Here is a 20,286-nt window from a genome sequence, read left to right as displayed (position 1 = left end):
CTATATCTGGTAACCTCTGTACTAAGCATTGGAGACTGAAGAGAGGTAAAGTGCCAACCAATCAGCTCCTGACATTTTTCAAACACAGCATGTAAAGCTAGGGTGGGGAACCTTTTATCTGCTGAGGGCCATTTTGATATATATATATATATATATATATATATATATATAACATTATTCCTGGGCCCAATGCAGGCCACACCCCCTCCGTGTGCCATCACAAGGGTCGGGGCCACGGGAGCTGTAAGGGCAGTGGTGTGACCGTCTGAAGTGTCCGCAGGACGCTCCAGGCGGCACTGCTGCATAGATTCTGGCTGCAGGGTGCCTTATACGGCTCCCGGGCCTGAGGTTCCCAATCACTGCTGTAAAGGTTAGGAGCTGATTGGTTGGTACTTAATCGCTCTTCAAGGCTTAGTACATCTCCAGCACCCCCTCTCCCAATATACTAAGGAAAAATAGAGCTGCATGTGCAGAATTAGCAGATGGGTGGACTATAACACTAACTGCATGACTGCACAGGGCAGATGATGTTGCATCCCTGCAGATGGCAGAACAGACTGTTGCATGTGAATTGTGAACTGCTTGGCTACACTGCTAACCTCACATACTTTTTACATTGCAACAATGCTCCTGGCAGCAGCAGAGAGCATGTATCACTGCATCCCGCTGCCTATGTATAGCCAGGGAGAGTGGACCCCGTCACCGCGCTGTGCAGGGTAGCAAGGCATTCATACTTTGCAGCCAGCCCCTGGCATGTGAGCTCTGCTCTAGTCTTTGGCAGGCAGATGCCAAGGGCTGTCAGTGTTGAGGCCGCGGGAGGGGCCGGGGCTCACCTACTGTCACAACCTCTTGTGTTTATCTCCCGCCCTGCGCCTGAGCATGGGGACGACACTTTGCAGACGCTCCCTGGTCGGTTTCTAGGCCCCCCTACTGCAAACCTCTCTCCAGGCTGGAGCTAAGTAAAAAAAACCTTTCCCTGGAGGCTGCTGGGGCCCCAGAGACCGGTCGTGCTCCCCTCTCATATAACCCCTGACAGTGAGGCCGGGGTAGAACAGGACACCCCCCGAGCAATGAGGTTAGAGGAATCTACTACTACTAGTTCCTCATCACACTACTTGTTTTTGTGAAGAATGCCAGAACTCTTAAAGGGGCAATACACACCAATAGTGCCACTTCTACCATCCCACAATTTAGGTATTCCACTAGCTGCAACTGGTAATGCTGCCACTTTCTGGGACTCACATTATTGGTCATTTAATAGCTGTTTTGAGCCTAGGTTGAATATGTGACATTTTCATCTATAAGATAACAATTGAAGTTCATAAAAATGTGGCCCTTTGGTGACAAAATGTTTTTTGGGAAGGATTTCTCTAATACCCCTTTTACACCAAACAAATAACCCGGGTTATTGCCAGGTCGATCCGGGTTGAGGCTCTGTGTGAACGGCTCCCAAAAAAATAACCCGGGTCGATTTACCGGGCAATTTTACTCGGGTTGAGAGCAGGGTTGAAAACGGGTTCCCGGTCATGAGGCAGTGTAAACGGGTGCTACCCTGCTTATTTGACCCGGCTAGCTCTGAAAGATGCTGATTGGAGCTACTGGGGCACCGGCAGATTATGTAATTTGTCAGTGCCCTGCAGAGAGAGACGCACATGAAGCCATCGCTTGCCTGCCTAACCTCCTGCACCACAGCAGCCACAAAAGCAGGCAGGCACACAGCCTGCCATAGCCAGAACTGCAGCCTGCACCACAGCCTGACCAGCAGCCACAAATGCAGGCTGATACACAGCCTGCCATAGCCAGAACTGCAGCCTGCACCACAGCCTGACCAGCAGCCACAAATGCAGGCTGATACACAGCCTGCCACAGCCAGAACTGCAGCCTGTAGCAATGCTGTAATCAGTCCCCACCCCTCTCTTTTGTTGCCTTTTGTGACCATCTTTGTCAGATTTTAAAACAGACCATTTTTAATGACTTCTATAGAGAAAAGCAGGGATTACCCGGGTTCAGTGTAAACTGGGCAAACCCGGGAATAACCCGGGTCGAGTTGCAGTGTAAACGGGATCTGAAGCCGAGTTCGACCCGGGATTGACCAGTGTTCAAATTCCAGGGTCGGACCTGGGATTTTGGTGTAAAAGGGGTATTACACCCATAGAGGGGAATCAGTTAGCCCTGGGAGCTATTCAATTGCCCGAGGCAGGTGAAAAAAAATCCCTGATATGCAGCCCTGTTTTCGCGATCACTGGTGTGAAAGCACACAGGGCCGCGACCTTATCACGTATAATAGGTGTATTTGCCTGAAAACGTATAATATAAGTATATTTCCAGGGGTATACAACTCTGCTTTGGAGTAATTTTATTTTTCTGTGATGATTAGGCTGTGCCGAAAAAAAAAAGAAAATGCAGGTGCACATTCTCAGGCTGCATACACACGGACCAACAGTGAGAACAATATCGTTATTCATACCGTTCAATATCATTCCGTGTATATGCAAGGCATCTTTAACAATGCGCACTCCCACGGATCGTTAACGATATCTTTCATTGGCGATGTGACGATATCGTCAGATCCTGTAAGTTCGGGGATGCAGCTGGTGACGTCGCTGAAAGATATCGTTCAGTGTGTATGCTCAATGTCGGGAACGACATTGAGCCTGGCAGGTGAGGGGACAACACTGAACGATATCATTCCGTGTGCACCCAGCTTAAGAATACTGATAATATACTTCTAATAAATACTAACAATTAACATGGAGTATAAATAATGTTCTTAGCACATGTTTGGCCAACGTCAAGATGAACTTCACCAGGTGGGTCCCTAACATCCATAATACTGACACGCATAAATGAATCCAGGTATTACCTATAATAGTGCCCATTCATAGGGCGGAATTCAATTGTATTCGCGGGCCGCATCTCCCGTCTAAAGTGACAGGAGTTTGCGGGCCGCTATACAACTGTCCAAGATGTTCGCGCTGATCGCGCCCATAGAGGTCAGGTTTAGCCGCGTAAAGCAGCTAAACCCGACCAAAGTGCTGGGCGCGATCGCGAAAAGTGATGTTTGGGCGCCCAAACATGTCACTTTTCGCACATTTCAGCTCTCATCCCCCAGGGGCTGCGAGCTGAAATGTAGCGCTGGCAGCTCATCGTGCCCGACAGGAGCAAGAATTGAATAGCTCCGTCGGGCGCGATAGCGGCTATAAAGAATTGAATTCCGCCCATAGTGTCAATAGTGTAGACAGCAATGCAAGACCTATAGTGATTATTTAGGCTGCTGCAGAACGTCATTGCCAACCTTAGCAGCACCGTCAGAAACGTGAGATGGTGTGCACCAGAAGAGTTGTTTAATACATCTCTTCGTGCTCACTCCTTTTTACAGAAAAAAAAAATACTGTATGAAAGGCGCACAGTAAAGGTTAGGGGACATTTGTACAGATATGCATCATAGTCTTTATAATTATGTTGCATTTTTGACAGAATATTTCACATTCTACTAAATATCTAGGCTATATTTTTATGTATGCTGGTGCTCCATAGGCTGTAATCCTTTGTGATGACATTAAAAGAGCCAAGGTTGTCGGGAGTACATATTATTAAATATAATTTAATGTAAAAATGGGCCAGTTTTATACACGATAATAGAATTACATATGTGGGATATTGTCCAGTACCACTGACTTTATAATTCTATCAGCTTTATCTAGAGCCCTATATAGACATATTAGTGCCTTGAGCAAAAGGAAGAACCACCAACCCTTCCTCATGATAATAGTTATTTGGTGCCATTTTCTAAACTCTTTTATTTTTTATTATTGATGTTGTGCTGTAATGCCCTCAAAGCACTATTTAGCATTTTGTATGGATTTTTGCCGATATACCACCCATCTCTATATTTAAATTTTTTTGTGCAATTTTTCTTCTCAACCCCTAGATATATTTTTATTTTGTGCCATTTTTCTCCTCAACCCTATTATATATAATAGGACGAAACGCATTGGAAGTAGCAGTCTCTTTCCATATGAACTCTAACTCCTCTTTTACTCAGATATGCTGATACCCTCCTTTTTTATCTTGATCGCTATCCAGTCTTTTTATTCATTCTTTTAATTATTTTCCATGTTATCCTTTATGTATTAGCAATTTTTTCATCATTCTTACCTATTGTGTATTTATGTGCTTTTATCTATTCCTAGACAAACTTACATATATTAGTTATTTCATTGTAGCACTTTTATATATCTCCATGTTCATTATATTTTATTAATTTATTTATCTATGCATTAGCACTTTTATAGCATATTGGTCGCCTATCAGATGATCACATTACTTCTTTTATATATATATATATATATATATATATATAATGAAGAAAGTAAACACTCCAACCACACAGGTAATTCATCCTCCCCAATTAATGGGTGGGCAAGCTCCCTAACCTGTTTTCTAAGTATCCTCTGAATGGCGTGCTATTATGGTTGTTTTTGGTGATGTGCGTTGTGAAAATTAAGTCTACGTTACAAAATTTTCCATTCTTGTGTACACAATTGTTGATGTTTTTTTATGTTATCTGCATCCTCCTTTCAGCACTATTCATGACTTGTACACAGAGGCGGATTATCCACAAGGTGGTACAGGCGGCCGTTAGGGCCAGGGAGCTCCTAGGGAGCAAACCTGTAACTGCACCGGTATTAGAATCAACATTTTTTTTTTTCCATATTAAAGGGCGCACGGGAGGGATGGATAGTGTGACTGGTGCGGAGGTACAGAGGTGAGTTGAGGCAGGGGTTCATATGTGGCATCGCCATCTGCCAGTGCCAGTGTGTGTGTGGGACAGCCAGGTCAGCCAGTTGGAAAAAGAGGACCCTCCCGATCCAAGTTGGAGGGAGGTCCCGCCCCCTTCCTTCTCTAGCTGCCCGAACAAAGTTGCGACTCTGCCTCACTTGGCACTTCTCCCAACGTGGGAGAAGTGACAAGTGAGGCAGTGCCGCAGCTTTGTCCGGGCAGTAAGAGAAGGAGTCCCACCCGACATCCTACCCTCCACTCCGAATCCCTGCTGCTATGCTGGCTGTTCCTGAGTCTCACCTGTCCCTGGTCCCACTTGGCTCAGATGGAGACGGGGTGGAGCGTGTGCGCCTGCGTAAGACAGGCAGCGATGTCAGGGGTGCACACTGGGGTACCCTTTCTGAGACCAGAGCTGGTTTGGTTACACCGACACTGATGGAGGTGAGAAGCTTGTGTATGGTGAAGAGAGCAGGAGGCAGTGGATGAGGTAAAGTTGAAGGGGGCAGGAAAGAGGAAGGGGGTGAAAAGGATGATGGAGAGGATTGAAGGGAATAAGGCAGGTACATGTTGGGAAGCTAAAACTACTGATGCTGTTAAAGAGGGTGAGAGAATGGAATTAGGCAGGTGAAGGGAATGAGTGAGGTAAAGAATAGGGGTGAGGGAAGTGGGGGGAAGTCACCAGGTAAAGAGGAACTGGATAGGGAATGTAGGTAAAGTGGGAGTAGGTAAAATATAGATGCACGTGTAAAAGGAGGAGAGTGGTGAAGGAAATGCAGTTAGAGAGGCAGATGTAAAGATGGGTAACAAGTAGTGGGGTTAGGGAGTTAAAATGTTGAGGTAAGTGCAGGAGGAGGAGTAAAGGAAATCAGGCAGGTAAAGAACATAAAACAAAGAAGCCCCCCACATCGGCTCCTACCACCTGCCACCTGCGACTTAGATGGAAGAGTCAGACGGGGTGAGACGGAGCAGGCTGAAGTGACTGCGTTAGTAGAATGTGCAATTTTTATATATATAAATATAGGCCCCAAACGACTATTTTGCCTGGGGCCCCATGAGGCTTTAATCCGCCCTTCTTGGACAGTTGTTGTGTAAAACAGCTGTGGCCAGTGATGCTGTTTTTAACCAGTCATTCGCAAATGTGAGACTTATTCAGTGAAGTTTAGTATTGTGCGCATGGGCCAAGTCACGCATGCGCATACATTGTGTCATTCAAGCTTCAGGAAGCGTGGCCAGCAGCTCTTCTATGTCGGTGGAAAGCAGAATTAAAGGTATGTGCTTAGTTCACATTACATGCTATAGGGACAGCACGCTTCACTGGTATGCAAAGAAAACAATGAAAAGGTGGAGAAATTAGTGATGTCTCCACTGTTTTCAGTTTGTTAAATATGGAGAAGAAAAATATATGGATTTCTCTAGCAACATAGTTTTGTTTCCTAATAAATTATTATTATCCTTTATATGGTTCCACAAGGGTTCTGCAGCGCCTAACAAAATACATAAACAATTGAGCAGCACAAGCGAAGAGTGACTTATACCCCTTTTACACCAGAGCTAAAACCCAGGTTGCAGGGTTAACCCGGGTTGCTCCTAGGTGTAAAAGGGGCCAGGGCTGGATTCCTGGGTCGAGTGACAACCCGTGAAACCCTGCAGTGTAAACGGGAACCCTGGGTCATTCGTCATCTCCAAGCGCCGGGAGAAGTGTTCCACTGCACACGTGAGCAGTGTGAACGGCGCCAAACTGGGAATAATCTGGATCAGCACCGCAGTGGAAAAGGTCTGTCCTTGGTCTGATCCGTTTTGGAACTGTGTAACAAATCTCGGGTCAGACCCAGGATTTAGATGTAAAAGCAGTATCACAGAACAAGACATTGCGGGACAAGTACATGGTATATAAACATTGCTACAACAGCGGTCATATCACTCAAATAAGTAGCAGGGTGGCAGAATCCAAGGGTTAGGTTCTGTAAGTAATAGTAAGGGAAGGAAGAGCACATGGGGGAAGAGGGCCCTGCTCGCGAGAGCATATATTCTAAAGGGTAGGGATAGACAGACGGGAGGCACAGATGGGGCAGATAGTGAGCATGGGACAGAGTGTTAGGATGAGAGATGTAAGGCATTTTTGAAAAAGTGGGTCTTGAGAGCCCGTTTAAAGTTTTTCAGGGAGAATTCCATCCTGTAGATAGGGAGGGGATGCAGTTAAAATGCCGACCATTGGCATGCCAGGTGACAAAATCCCGGAGCTGGAATCCCAAACCGAGGACAAGACACCGGCGCCAGAATCCCAACAAGAGGGGAGATGCCGATACCGGGATCCCAACAGCCGGGATGCTGATGGTAAGTACAGCGGGAGCCCTTAGGTCTGAGCCGCAGGGGGGGAGGGTTAGGTTTAGGCACCCCGGGGGGTTTAGGGTTAGGCTACAGGAGTGGGGAGGTAAGGGGGAGGGCAAGGTTTAGGCAATAACGGCGAGGGTTAGGGTGCGGGGTAGGGAGTGTGCACAACAGGAGGGTTAGGGTACTTACCTCTCCCTTGTCGGGATTCTCAGCATCGGGATGCCACTGTCTTTTGACAGCAGGCATCCCGAGTGCCGGGATTTCATACCCAACTCGGTCGGGAGAATTCCATATTGTAGATAGGGAGCAGTATGTGCAAAATAGACCCAGAAGTGACAGTACAAGTAAGAACTTTGTCATAAATGAATATTCAAGGCACAATAATCCAATTTCTAATATATTCAGCAAGAATATTAAATGGAAACATAATTGCAACATAAATTATCAAATAAATAAAACAAGATATCAAATGCACACTTATTATTTTGGCTTACATCTGACACTGGGGGTCATTCAGACCCGCTCGCGAGCGCGGGACGCTCGCAAGCGGGTCGATGTTGCCCTACTGCGCATGCGCACGACGGAGGGAGCTCCGTCGTGCGCATGCGAGAGACCCGACGAGTGACGGGCTCTCCATCGCTCTGGGTCTCGCACCAAAGGGGGCGTGCTGTCGATGTTGAGTGACAGCACGCCCCCTTTGGTGGGCGTGGCTGCCAGACTGAGGCAAAAATGAGCAAGCAACTTTGCACCTTGCAAACCCATGCTGCACTGCAGTTGGAGCAGATTTAAAATGTGCAGAGATTGATATTTGAGAGGGGTGTGTCCAAATTCAAATCTAAATTGTTGAGTAAAAAAAACAGCATGTGACTGTCCAGCATTTGTGGGCTACATGCAAGAGCAGCCAGTATTTACCGTTCATGCAAAAATAATAAATTTACTTGCACACCTTGCATTGCAACATGGTTGTCCAGGTATACAGTTAAGACGCATACACACTAGACGATTTTTCTGAACGATATGACAATAACTATATCGTTCAGTGTGTATGCAGTGAACGACCAACGATGCGCGCTCCCGCAGGTCGTTAACGATGTCTTTTGTCGTCTGCACACGCAGGCCAGTCTAACGTTATTGTCAAGAATTGCCTGTTCAGAGATGTGGCAGGATGACTTCACTGAAAGATATCTTTAAAGATATCTTTCAGTGTGTACACCCAATATCGTTTGTCCTGCACTAGAGAGTTCAACTGATATCTTTCACCAATATCATTCATTCATACAGCACATCGTCTAGTGTTACTTTCTTTTTATTTTTGGTCTCATCTCAGAATCAGCCATTATGTGTTTAAAACTGTTGCAGTTATTTCGTGGAACCCCTTGTGCAAATTTTCAAATCCTCCTTGTTTGTAAGGCATATTACCCAAGAGCATTTATATTTCTACTTCAGGGTCCATAGGGGGTCCACAGGGTTGACCTTGGGGTATAGCTGGATCTGGATCCACGGGCACCACGCAGTTAAAGCTTTTGCTGCTCCCAGGATGCACTTGGGTCCATCCTCCTCTATACCCCACCCCCGAGCCACAGGCCTCATGTTTAGTTGGTGCCCGGCCGGAGTCGGGTCACCCTGGTGCAGTGGGGCTGCAGTAGCAGCATCTAAGCTTATTTTTAATTTTTAAAAAAAATATTTTATTTATTTATTTTTTCTATCTTTAGAGCGGCAGCATCAGACTGTCCATCTGGACGTCCAAGCTGCCGCTCCAACATCCCCGCTGGCGCTGCGACGCCAGTACTGATCTGGGGATCGCAGCGGGACCCCGGAGTCAGTACTAGCGTGGCTCCGGGACCTCCCACTGACTGCTGCCGGGCTCACGGGGACAAGGTAAGCCGTGAGCAGCGCTGTTTCCGTTGCTCACGGGGAAAATGCAGTCTATTGCTGCCGGTGGACAGCGGCGGCGGGCTCCCCCTTCACAGGAATACCCCACGTGACCGCTGGACCACCAGGGTGTAAGGACCAGAAGGGAACCGGCATCCCTGGGGTTAAACACTAGCCAGGGGAGGCAGCCTTCCCTGGTTTAGCGGCTCCTCCCCTCAGCTCAGCGCGCCTTCTCTCATGTGTGCTGGCGTCGCTGAGCTGCTCCTACTGTGGCCACTCCTCCTCAGAGCTCTCCGGCAGCCATCTTCTATTGGCATCAATGCAGCAGATCTCCCAGGCGGTGCTGACCCGGTCCCCCTGCGTACCTCTCCCCTGTGAGGACAGTGTACACAGCGCTATAGCCCTCCCAGACACTGAATCTGGGAGGTTGATTCTAGTGTAAAGGTGCAGTGAGTATATATAACATATCCTCTGCATTGTATGTGACTATTGCTAGTGCTGCCTGTCTGTGCTTTTTCTACTTACTGTCAGCTTATACCTGTCCCTTTTCTTCTCCTACGGCCCGATAGGTGTGTGGGGGAAGGGCTTTTCTGTGGACCTCACTTATATTAATCAAGTATTTGTGAGGTCGGTCACATACAGTTGTATGCTACTCAGTGCCATATTGTGGACTGTTTGTGTTTCATACTTGTGAGTGCGCTGGTGTTGTAACATCTCTTCCTTGTGATACAGATTTATTGCATATTTATTGTGTCATGTCTGATGAGGAAATTGAGCACTCCGTGGCTCCTGTGTTGCTTTCCTGCAGACGCTGTTCTGCAGGAGTGGATAGGGAGGAACTATCTCAGGATGGTCTGTGCGGGCGGTGCCAGCTGGTACCTGGCCCCTCTAAACCCCCTATGTCGCAGGATCCTCCTTGGGCGATGTTTTCACAGGTGCTGGCGTCAATTGTGGACGGTTTAGCTGTTCCGCCTGCAGTACCTATCAGGGTGTTGCCCCAGCCTAGCATCCCCCATTCCCCGGGTATTCCGCAATTATTGCAGTCTCCCCCCGGGTCTCAGACTGTGGGTCCTTATGCGCGGTTACCTGTGTATGTCCAGTCCCCCCCTGTGACGCAGCAGTCTGTGGTGCCTTTTCCGAGTTTTCCTCAAGCGGCTCCTCCACCATGGGTGGATGTCCTCTCTAACTCTGTACAGAGTTTGGCTGCCTCATCTTCGGCTTTTCAGTCGATGTTTAAGAGTGATTTGCCCTCTAAGGCGTCTAAGAGTCCCGTAGTGAGTTCTCTGACGGCGCAGCTGTTGGACTCGGATGTGTCCTCAGATGACGGACAAGTCCACGAGGACTCTGACTCAGACGCCATGGCCCAGGAGATGGAGACTAAATCCTCCATAAATGTTCCGGCATTGGTTAGGGTGGTGCGGGCTATTCTGAATATAGAGGATGATACCCCTAAGTACCCTAATTTTAAAAAGACCAAGGTAACTTTGAGTGTCTTTCCCTTGTCTGACCAGTTTACGGATCATATGGCGGGGGCCTGGCAGATGCCCAGTAAGAGATTCCAGCCTCAAAAGAGGTTGGCATCTTATTACCCTTTTCCTGAAGCTCATTGCAGGAAGTGGGAGACTCCACCAGCGGTGGATTCCCATGTCACTCGTTTGATTAAGAGCGCTACGCTGCCGTTGCCATCTATCTCCTCCTTAAAGGATCCCACGGACAGGAAGGTAGAGATCTGTTTGAAATCTATTTACTCCCTTTCAGGGGTGGTGGCGCGCCCGTCCATGGCCATCTCGTGGGTGGCTAAAGCCATCGAGAGCTGGGCTAACGCTTTGGAGGATTCATTTCCAGAAGATGCTCTGGATATCCAGAGAGCATTAATTGGGCAAATGAGGGATGCTGCTTCCTATATAGGGGAAGCGTCGTTGGATGCTAGCCTGCTGACCTCTAGGGTTTCGGCTGCAGCTATGTCTGCTCGTCGGTCCTTGTGGCTGAGGTCTTGGCGAGCAGATACGGACTCTAAAAAGGGTCTGGAGGCCTTGCCTTTTAATGGAGAGTTACTATTTGGTCCGGACTTGGACAAGATAGTAGATACTTTGGCTAAATCCAAGTCAGCCTTCCTTCCTTCGGCTTCAGTGCCGACCAAGGTAAGGAGCTCTGCCTTTCGGGTTCAAGGTAAGGCCAAGGGTCAGTCCTTCCCGAGACATTCAGCGACCAAGGCCGCACCCAAGCCCAAGAAACAGGCATGGAGTGCTCAGCGCCCTTCTTCCAAGCAGGAGGATAAACCTACTGCCTGATGGGACGGGCCTCCCTCTGTGGGACCTCAGAGTGGGAGGCCGACTTCTCCAATTCGCCCAGTGCTGGCACAATACTACCACGGATGCCTGGGTTTGAGAAGTAGTCTTTCAGGGGTACGCCCTGTCCTTTCGGCTCAGGCCGCCCCACCAGTTTTTTTGCACGGGTCCTTCTCTGGGCAAGACCAAAGCTTCCCAGATTCAGGTAGCTATAGAATCCTTGCTACAAGCAGGGGTCATTGTTCCAGTTCCGCAGTCTCAACGCGGGACGGGGTACTATTTACTCTGTTTCTGGTACAGAAGCCCAATGGTTCTCATCGCCCTATCCTGAATTTGAAGTCTCTGAACAAATACCTCAGGGTTCCCAAATTCAGGATGGAAACATTATGTTCCATCATTCGGGCAATGGAACCCGGGGATTACATGGTCTCCCTGGATATCCAGGACGCCTATCTCCAGGTGCCCATAGTACCTGCACACCAGCGGTATCTGAGGTTTGCTATCCTGCAACATCACTACCAGTTTCGGGCATTGCCTTTTGGCCTTTCCTCGGCTCCGAGGGTGTTCACCAAGGTGATGGCTATTATGGCCGCCCACCTTCGGGGCCAGGGTATACGGCTGCTGCCGTATCTGGACGATCTTCTTCTGCTGGCCAGCTCCCCGGAGGTACTTCTTCGACATCTCCACCTGACCATTGCTTGTCTTCAGGCACACGGGTGGTTGATAAATTGGAAGAAGTCATCTCTGATCCCATCACAACGGATGGTTCATTTGGGAGCCCTTCTGGATTCTCGTCAGCAAAGGATTTTCCTGACTCCGGAAAAGGTGTCCACCCTACAACTGTGGATACACAGTTGCCTGAGCAGTGCCAGGGTGTCGGTCCACTCGGCCATGAGAGTCCTAGGGTCCATGGTGTCGGCATTCGACATGGTGCAATTTGCCCAGTTTCATTCCAGGCCCCTGCAGGGGCAGATTCTATAGGAATGGAACGGGTTACCTCACCGGATCCGATCCCAGACGCTGGTCTTGTCCTCGGAAGTGCGCCAGTCTCTAGCTTTGTGGCTTCAGCCAGCTCATCTCATCGAGGGTCGCCCCTTTTGGATCCCGGACTGGGTTCTGCTCACAACAGATGCCAGTCTCCGGGTTGGGGGGCAGTGACCAGCTCATTGTCCCATTGGTCTGCGGAGGAAGCAGTTCTTCCCATAAACGTGCTGGAGCAGCGGGCCGTGTACAGGGCTCTGCTGTCGTCAGGCACCGCTCTTCACGGAAGGGCAGTTCAGGTGCAATCCGACAACGCCACCACGGTGGCGTACATCAATCACCAGGGAGGAACTCGCAGTCGAGCTGCAATGTCGGAGGTGTCTCAGATCCTGGCTTGGGCAGAGTGCCACCTTCCAGCAATCTCGGCAGTCTTCATCCCGGGAGTCCTCAATTGGGAGGCAGACTTCCTCAGCCGTCACGACGTGCATCCCGGGGAATGGTCGCTTCACCCAGAGGTGTTTCAACTTCTCGTAGACAAATAGGGACTGCCGGAGTTGGACCTGATGGACTCCCGGCACAATTGCAAGTTACCCGTGTATGGCTCAAGGACAAGGGACGCAGGCGCAAGCCTGGTGGATGCGCTGTCAGTGAAATGGACATTTCACCTAGCGTACCTGTTCCCTCCAATCTCCCTGTTACCTCGGATACTAAGAAAAATCAAACAGGACGGGGGCTCGTTTCTGCTGGTGGCTCCAGTGTGGCCCAGACGTCCTTGGTACTCCGATCTCAGGAGCTTGTCCGTAGATGCCCAGTTCCTTCTGCCTCAGCGTCGGGACCTGCTGTCTCAGGGGCCTTGCCTTTACCCAGATCTAGGTCGGCTGTCTTTGACGGCGTGGCTCTTGAGACAGCCGTCGTAAGGTCCCAGGGCTTTTCAAACTCTGTCATCAGTACCATGCTGAGGGCGCATAAACCTGCCTCTGCACGGATTTACCACAGAGTGTGGGACACTTACTTTCAGTGGTGTGAGTCCAGAAACTTTCATCCTCAGGTGTTCAGGGTTTCTTGGATTTTGGCATTTCTGCAGTCAGGTCTTGACCTGGGCTTACATCTTGCTTCCCTGAAGGTTCATGTATCGGCTCTGTCTGTGTGGTTCCAACGTAGAATCGCTACACTGCCTGACGTTCACAACTTTTTCCAGGGTGTTCTTAGAATCCAGCCTCCCTTTGTGCCTCCAGTGGCTCCGTGGGACTTGGCGGTGGTTCTTCGGGTCCTGCTGGAACCTCCTTTTGAACCTCTCGAGTCGGTTGACCTCAAGTGGTTAACACTTAAGACTGTTTTTGTCCTGGCAATTGCTTCGGCCAGGAGGGTATCCGAGTTGGGGGCACTTTCCTGTAGTCCCCCCTTCTTAATTTTTCACCAGGACAAAGCAGTGCTTCGCCCTCGTCCTGAGTTTTTGCCTAAAGTTGTCTCTAAGTTCCACATCAATCAGGAACTGGTGGTGCCAGCTTTTCAGTCCCCTTATCTTACAGCTGGCGAGGCTTCGTTGGACGTTGTCCGTGCTCTCAGAATTTATGTTGATCGGACTGCTTCTGTTAGTAGGTCCGATTCTTTGTTTGTCCTCTTTGGTTTTCATAAGAGGGGTTGGCCTGCCAACAAACAAACTTTAGCCCGTTGGCTTTGTTCTGTTATTAGGAAAGCTTATATACAGGAAGGTTTACCTGTTCCAGCCTCTGTTAAGGCTCATTCCACTCGGTCTTTGGGTCCTTCTTGGGCTGCTAGACGTGGTGCCTCCGCTGTTCAGCTGTGCAAGGCAGCCACTTGGTCTTCCATTCAGATGTTTTTGAGGTTTTTTGTGTTTGACACCTTTGCCTCTCAGGATGCATCCTTCGGCGCAGGATTCTCCTTTCTGCACAGGAGCGTCCCCGCCCTTAGTTGAACTGCTTTGGGACATCCCCAAGGTCAACCCTGTGGACCCCCTGAAGTAGAAAACAAGAGATATGGTAAGAACTTACCTTTGTTATCTCTGTTTCTACGAAGTCCATAGGGTCCACAGGGCGCCCGCCCTGACGCACCTGGCTTCAAATGGGCTGTGTTGTTGGTCACCGGTTTTCCGTCTCCCATTTCTGTGAGTATGGTTTCTTGTGTGTTCCAGTCTTCTTTCTCTCTGTTTAGTCTCCTCCTCCGGCCTTGGCTGCTTACCAACTGAGGTGCCTGTGGCTCGGGGGCGGGGTATAGAGGAGGATGGACCCAAGTGCATCCTGGGAGCAGCAAAAGCTTTAACTGCGTGGTGCCCGTGGATCCAGATCCAGCTATACCCCAAGGTCAACCCTGTGGACCCAATGGACTTTGTAGAAACAGAGATAACAAAGGTAAGTTCTTACCATATCTCTTGTTTTAATATATATAAACAAATGTCCTAACTCTCTGACTTATCAGCGCTCCGCCCAAACCCCTGGACCTAGAATCATGAAATTCGGGGAGCATATTGCTTCCATGACCTATGCACCAACTAAGCATGCAGTTTTTTTTTATTTTAATTCTAAGGGGCTGAAAAGGGGTAAAATGTCTCCTCTCAACCTAGGTGATTGAGTGACAAAGCAACATGACCCAAGTGCTGCGGGACTGTAAGCTCATTGTCTGGGACAAGTAGCGGCTCCAGCGCAGTCCAATATTCAATAGAGGAGCCACACCAACTGCCAGTGATGTTTAGCAGTACTTGGGGTGGCAGTTGGTGTGGCTCCCCTGTCTAAATTGGAGCTGCCACTGCTAAGGACTTGGGGTCTATGTACTAAGCCTTGGAGAGAAATAAAGTGCCAACCAATCAGCTCCTAACTCACTTTACAAGCTGTATTTAAAAAATGGCAGTTATCAGCTGATTGGTTGGTACTTGATCTCCATCCACTTTATCTCTCTCCAAGGCTTAGTACATAGACCCCTTTAAACTTTTTTTTTCTTTGTAAAAAATTCCTACCGGGTAGCGACCACCATTCGTCCACCTGGAGATTATACTTACCACGACACATACACAGAAACTTTAAGGCACACAGATGCCCAGCAGCTCTATGAAGATTCAGTGACTTTCTCCTATACTACAGGAACTGTTTAAACTTAGACCAGAGGACACCATTGTTCAGTTCTCTATCCACTGCGGAAACTCTTTTGTTCCTCACACCCTGTTGTGTTGCTATAAAACATTGTATACACTGTTCGTGAGTAAACACATATGTGTTTATATATATATATGTAGAGGGTTTATAGAACGGCGCATTGGTTCAAGTTTCAGACAATTTTGCACTGCGGTGTGGGAAATTCTTTATAAATATGTAAAATTAATTTCGTGCTAACAGATGTGACACTTTGATCCTTCTGGTGAAGGTGGCAGCAGTCTTCCCGTGTTCCCGAATGGCAATCAGGACAAATGTGATCTGGAAGTGAAGTTTGGAAAGAACATGCGCCTGATAGTGTAGTAACTTTAAAGTAATGGTGCACGTGCTCAAGTATAAATGTGCGTACCAGATAATAAAACTTTTAGGCTTATCTGTAGTTCTTTTACTGGGGTTCCATGCGGTGGGATGGCCCCGGGACTCCAAAATATCTGGAAACCTTAATAGTAGAGGCTCAAACAGAGCCAGATGAAACATATATAGTGTAACATTTTGTTTAAAAACCAATAACGTAATTAATTAATGGGACAAACTAAACAATCCTAAATCTAACTTTCACTTTTTAATACTTTGTTGCAAAACCTTTGCAGACAATTACAGCCTGAAGTCTGGAACGCATAGACATCACCAGACGCTGGGTTTCATCCCTGGTGATGCTCTGCCAGGCCTCTACTGCAAATGTATGCACCTGACTATGTGTGTGTATATATATATATAGTGTTCCCTCTAGCTCCGGCGGGAGGCAGGGCGCCGGAGCTAGAGAGGGCATGCCCGTGCGCGCGCATTCGGCGCGCACGCGACCGAGAAGGGGGCGTGGTCATCGGAAAAGGGGGCGTGTCTATAAGACGCGTCCTCTCTTCGTCACTCTTGGGGGCGTGCCCGGCACTTACGGACACGCCGGGCAGCCCCCAAGCCCTGCAGACAGGGAGACTAGATGCCGGGCGCATGCGCCCGGCGTCTATTCTCCGGCGGTGACAGGGTCACCGCATGTTTCTCCACCCGCGGGACACTGCGTCCCGCGGGTGAGAACGGCTCCCGCAGGCTTGTGAGGGCAGGGCGCTTTTTGCCCTCCTCCTGGAGGGCAGGGTGCTTTTTGCCCTCCAGAAGGAGGGCAGGGCGCCGCGCCCCGCCAAAACAGCCTAGTGGGAACGCTATATATATATATATACATATATATATTGTATAACATTACCCAATAAAGATACTATTTAGCCATTCCAGTTCTCATCAGATTTTTTATTACAATCACCCATGCCACAGGTAGGGGTTGATCGTAGTAGACTTCCTATACAATTTAAAAAAAATTCACTTGAAACTTACCCTAATTTGTATTGTAATATTGTAATACGGTACTTCACTTGATTTGCGAATTTGAATTTCGAACTTGGTAATTCTGTTTTGGAATGTTATTGGGGAGATGGTGTCTTACAATGTTGTCCCCATCAAAGGAGATGGAGAATGCCTGTTCCGGTCCCTCTCCTATCTCATGTATGACACTCAGCTAATGGCTAGGGAGGTGCGTGAGCTAATCGTGATGAACATGATGGACAACTGGGAGAACTTCTCCTTCATGTTCCACAACAGTGAGGGGGACAACTACACCAGATCTACTGAGTACCTCTTTAACACGTCCCAACCCTTTGCTTATGGTGGTTTATGTGAACTGGTGGTGGCTGGCGTCTTCGAGGTTTACCACAATGTTGAACTCTATGAGAGTTTTGGTGATGAAGTTTTCCCCGCGAGGAGGAAATGAACTAAGGGCCTGATTCAGAGCCGGACGCTATTTGTGCTCGCTCGTCAAGAAAATAGGGGTGGCTATTCAAATGAACCGTTCGCTGTTTGCGGTCTGTTCACGCCTCTAGGTCTGAACGAGCGTACAAAACTTGCGGTCGTTTTTTGGGAAAATACGCCCCCTGGCCGCTCGCATCCTACGTCATGTCCGCTATTTATTAGATTAATCGAGTACATCGAACAGGGTATGAGTTGCTCGCTATTCCTGTGGTTGGTTTTTGCTACCACAATTTTGCGAGCAGTTCTGGCAAAAAAAAACCCCGTGACGTTGTCAATGACGCTGAAGTTTTAATTATGCACACCCATAAAACGCCCGTTTTGACCTTTAAGCACGCCTGCGATCGGATCTCCACTCCCCATTTTCAAGCACCTTCCCCTGTTACCACCCACATACACCTCCTCCTGTCACTCAAAATAGCAGGCATTCGCTATTTTGCGAGCACACGATTTTCGGCCGCACTGAGTGGTTCGCGCATGCGTATTATGATCCGTACGCATGCGCAGTTGGGCAAACATCGCTCGGAGCGAACGAGCAGCCACTTGCGTCCGGCTCTGAATCAGGCCCTAAGCATATAAGTTAAGCTAAAATGGGATGAAGCAAATGGAAATAGTAAATATCTATGGTCCACCCGGGTCAAAGCGGGCACATCAGCTAGTCTCTTTTATGCAAGAAAAAGTATGCCAGACAATTTATATAGTACAGCAAAAAATGGTACATGAACCCTGGAAAAGAGATTGTCCACCTTGAGATGTATTGACTTGAACATGACTTCATACTATATTGCTTTATCTTTATAGCTTGAATCAGTACTTTTTAGCTCAGTATTTATATAATTAGTTATGTATTTTAATTTTCCCTAGCATATTATACAGCTTTACTCTCTACAATATATAGATAATAGCTTTGAGCTCTATCTCTAACTAACCAACATAAATATACAAACTAAAAAGTTTGTATAAGTCAGCAGTAGCCAACCTGTGGCTGTTGAGCCACATACGGCTCTTCCATTGTCCTGATGCGGCTCCCCTGACTGACACTTACTACCTACTCTGATGGGCGTGCAGCTGTTCAGAGGAGGCTTGTCCTTTGTTGCAGCAGTCTGCTCCGCTCTGGAGGCATGTATGGGCAACTTGCGACTGAACCTGCAGCCACGAGGAGGACGCAGTCACAGACGCCAGAGCCTATCTATGTGACACAGACAGTCCGCAACAAGGTAAAAGCTGTGAGGGTTTTTTATGTTTTTTAATTTTATTTGTGACATGTGGGGAGCTGGAGTGGTCCGTTGAGTGGGAGGGAGTGTGGGGAAAGTTGGCTGGACTGGAGCGGCCCGGGGAGAGAGGGGGGGCTGGAGTGGCACATGAGGGTCTGCTGTTGTGACAAATGAGGGTCGTCTGGAGTGACACGAGGGCCTGCTGAAGTGACACATGGGGGTTGTTGCAGTGACACACGGAGGGGCTGCTGTTGTGAGACATGAGGGTCTGCTGGAGTGACAAATGGAAGGCTGGAGTGACACATGGGGATTGCTGGAGTAACACATGGAGGGGCTGCTGGAGTGACAAATGGGGGGCTGGAGTGGCATGAGAGGGACCTGGAGTGCTGGATTGACACATGGAGAGGCTGGAGTGACACATAGGAGGATTGTATTATGTGAATCTGTTTTTTTCAATGTATTTTTTGTGGATGTGGCTTTTTCAGCGTATTTTATGTGGATCTGGCTTGTTTCAGTGTATTTTATGTGGATCTGTTTTTTGCAATTTTTTTTATATTGTTCTGGCTTTTTCTGGCCATTTAGTAGTTACCTCCACGGTGATTGTGTACATGTGCTTTTACATCCTCCTTCAAAAATCATACTAGGGGTGTGGCCTAGCTGGCACAAGGATAAACCCCTTTTTGCAGGTGTGCCTTCAGTGAGCACATGCTCTCGGCTCTTTGACATACCTACAGATATTTTTGGGCTCTTTACCTCTGACTGGTTGGCCACCCCTGGTATAAGTCAATATATGAAAGCATCTAAATACTGCTAGTTGCTTAAAACAAAACATATTGTAGTAGATCTCCACACTCGAGTTGGGGAGATCTTGTCACTAAATAAATGCTATATTTCTTATCTCCTGCTACCTAAGGACCTACAAATCGAAATTTAATTTTATCTTCTTTCTTTCTAACCTGCTCCTCCATTTTTATTTTATTTTTCCTATATTCTTCTTCTCTAAATCTGTTCTTTTTCTCTTTACTGGCAAGGCCGAGCAGCTCCGCTTCTCTTGGATTGGAGACAAGTCGTCATGATGTTATGCGCGGTATGCCCCATGATGCAAAGAGAGTACATCATCCATTCTGCTGTGTGGCACATCATCAATTGTGCCATGGCGGCGCATGTCACCATGGGCAGATGCGGTGCGGGCACCATTACACTTCAGGATTGGTTCAGCTTGATAAAGGGGTATTACCTTTAATCGCTTGATTTTTGGGTTCTGAATTGTTTAATTGAAAGTTTGTATGACAACATTTATTTACACTGTTGCTCCATTTCACTTTTCTCTGTGAAAATTGTCAATGTTAATTGTGTAGATTGGTCATCAGAGTCAGTGTTCTCCGTGACTACGTACATCTTCCTGCATTTTCAGACATAAAAACCCACCAATGAACACATCAACACTACTCATAAAATGGTTCAAAATAAATTTTAAAGCATCAATGTCTTTAAACCGGGATGTACTGTAGTCATGTAGTGGTCACAATCCAGACAGCGGAATGCCGGCTAGGGATTTATGATAGACATCTATCATAATCCCGAGGACACCATTCTGAACTAAGGTAAGTCTGGGGCGCCCTTAGCGTAGTGTTAGCCCTAGGGGAGGGTTAGGATTAGAGAGTCTAGCGAGGTTAGGTTTTGAGGGAGGGGGATTAGGGTTAGGCACCCCCAGGGAGAGGTTAGGGTTAGGCACCCCCCCAGGAGTGTTAGGTTTAGGGAGCAGTTTGGGTGGGGTTAGGGTTAGGTACTAAGGAGGATGGTTAGGTTTAGGCACCACTAAGGGAGGGTTAGGGTTACATACCTGCCCCTGTCGGGATCTTGATC

General features: G+C 48.0%; 1 long non-coding RNA gene across 1 annotated transcript; it reads left to right on the top strand.

The window, feature by feature from the left end:
* Nucleotides 1-984: 984 nt before the first annotated feature.
* On the top strand, nucleotides 985-19,605 carry LOC148524084 (uncharacterized). Its single transcript, XR_015878400.1, has 3 exons — nucleotides 985-1,075; nucleotides 18,275-18,423; nucleotides 19,452-19,605. It is a non-coding gene; the product is annotated as an uncharacterized LOC148524084 (long non-coding RNA).
* Nucleotides 19,606-20,286: the final 681 nt, after the last annotated feature.

The sequence above is a fragment of the Taudactylus pleione genome, unplaced genomic scaffold (assembly GCF_031769625.1).
Source record: "Taudactylus pleione unplaced genomic scaffold, aTauple2 ptg000122l, whole genome shotgun sequence".
In the NCBI taxonomy this organism is placed as follows: domain Eukaryota; kingdom Metazoa; phylum Chordata; class Amphibia; order Anura; family Myobatrachidae; genus Taudactylus; species Taudactylus pleione.
The sequence above is the reverse complement of the archived record's forward strand: the minus strand, read 5'-3'. Positions and strand labels throughout refer to the sequence as shown.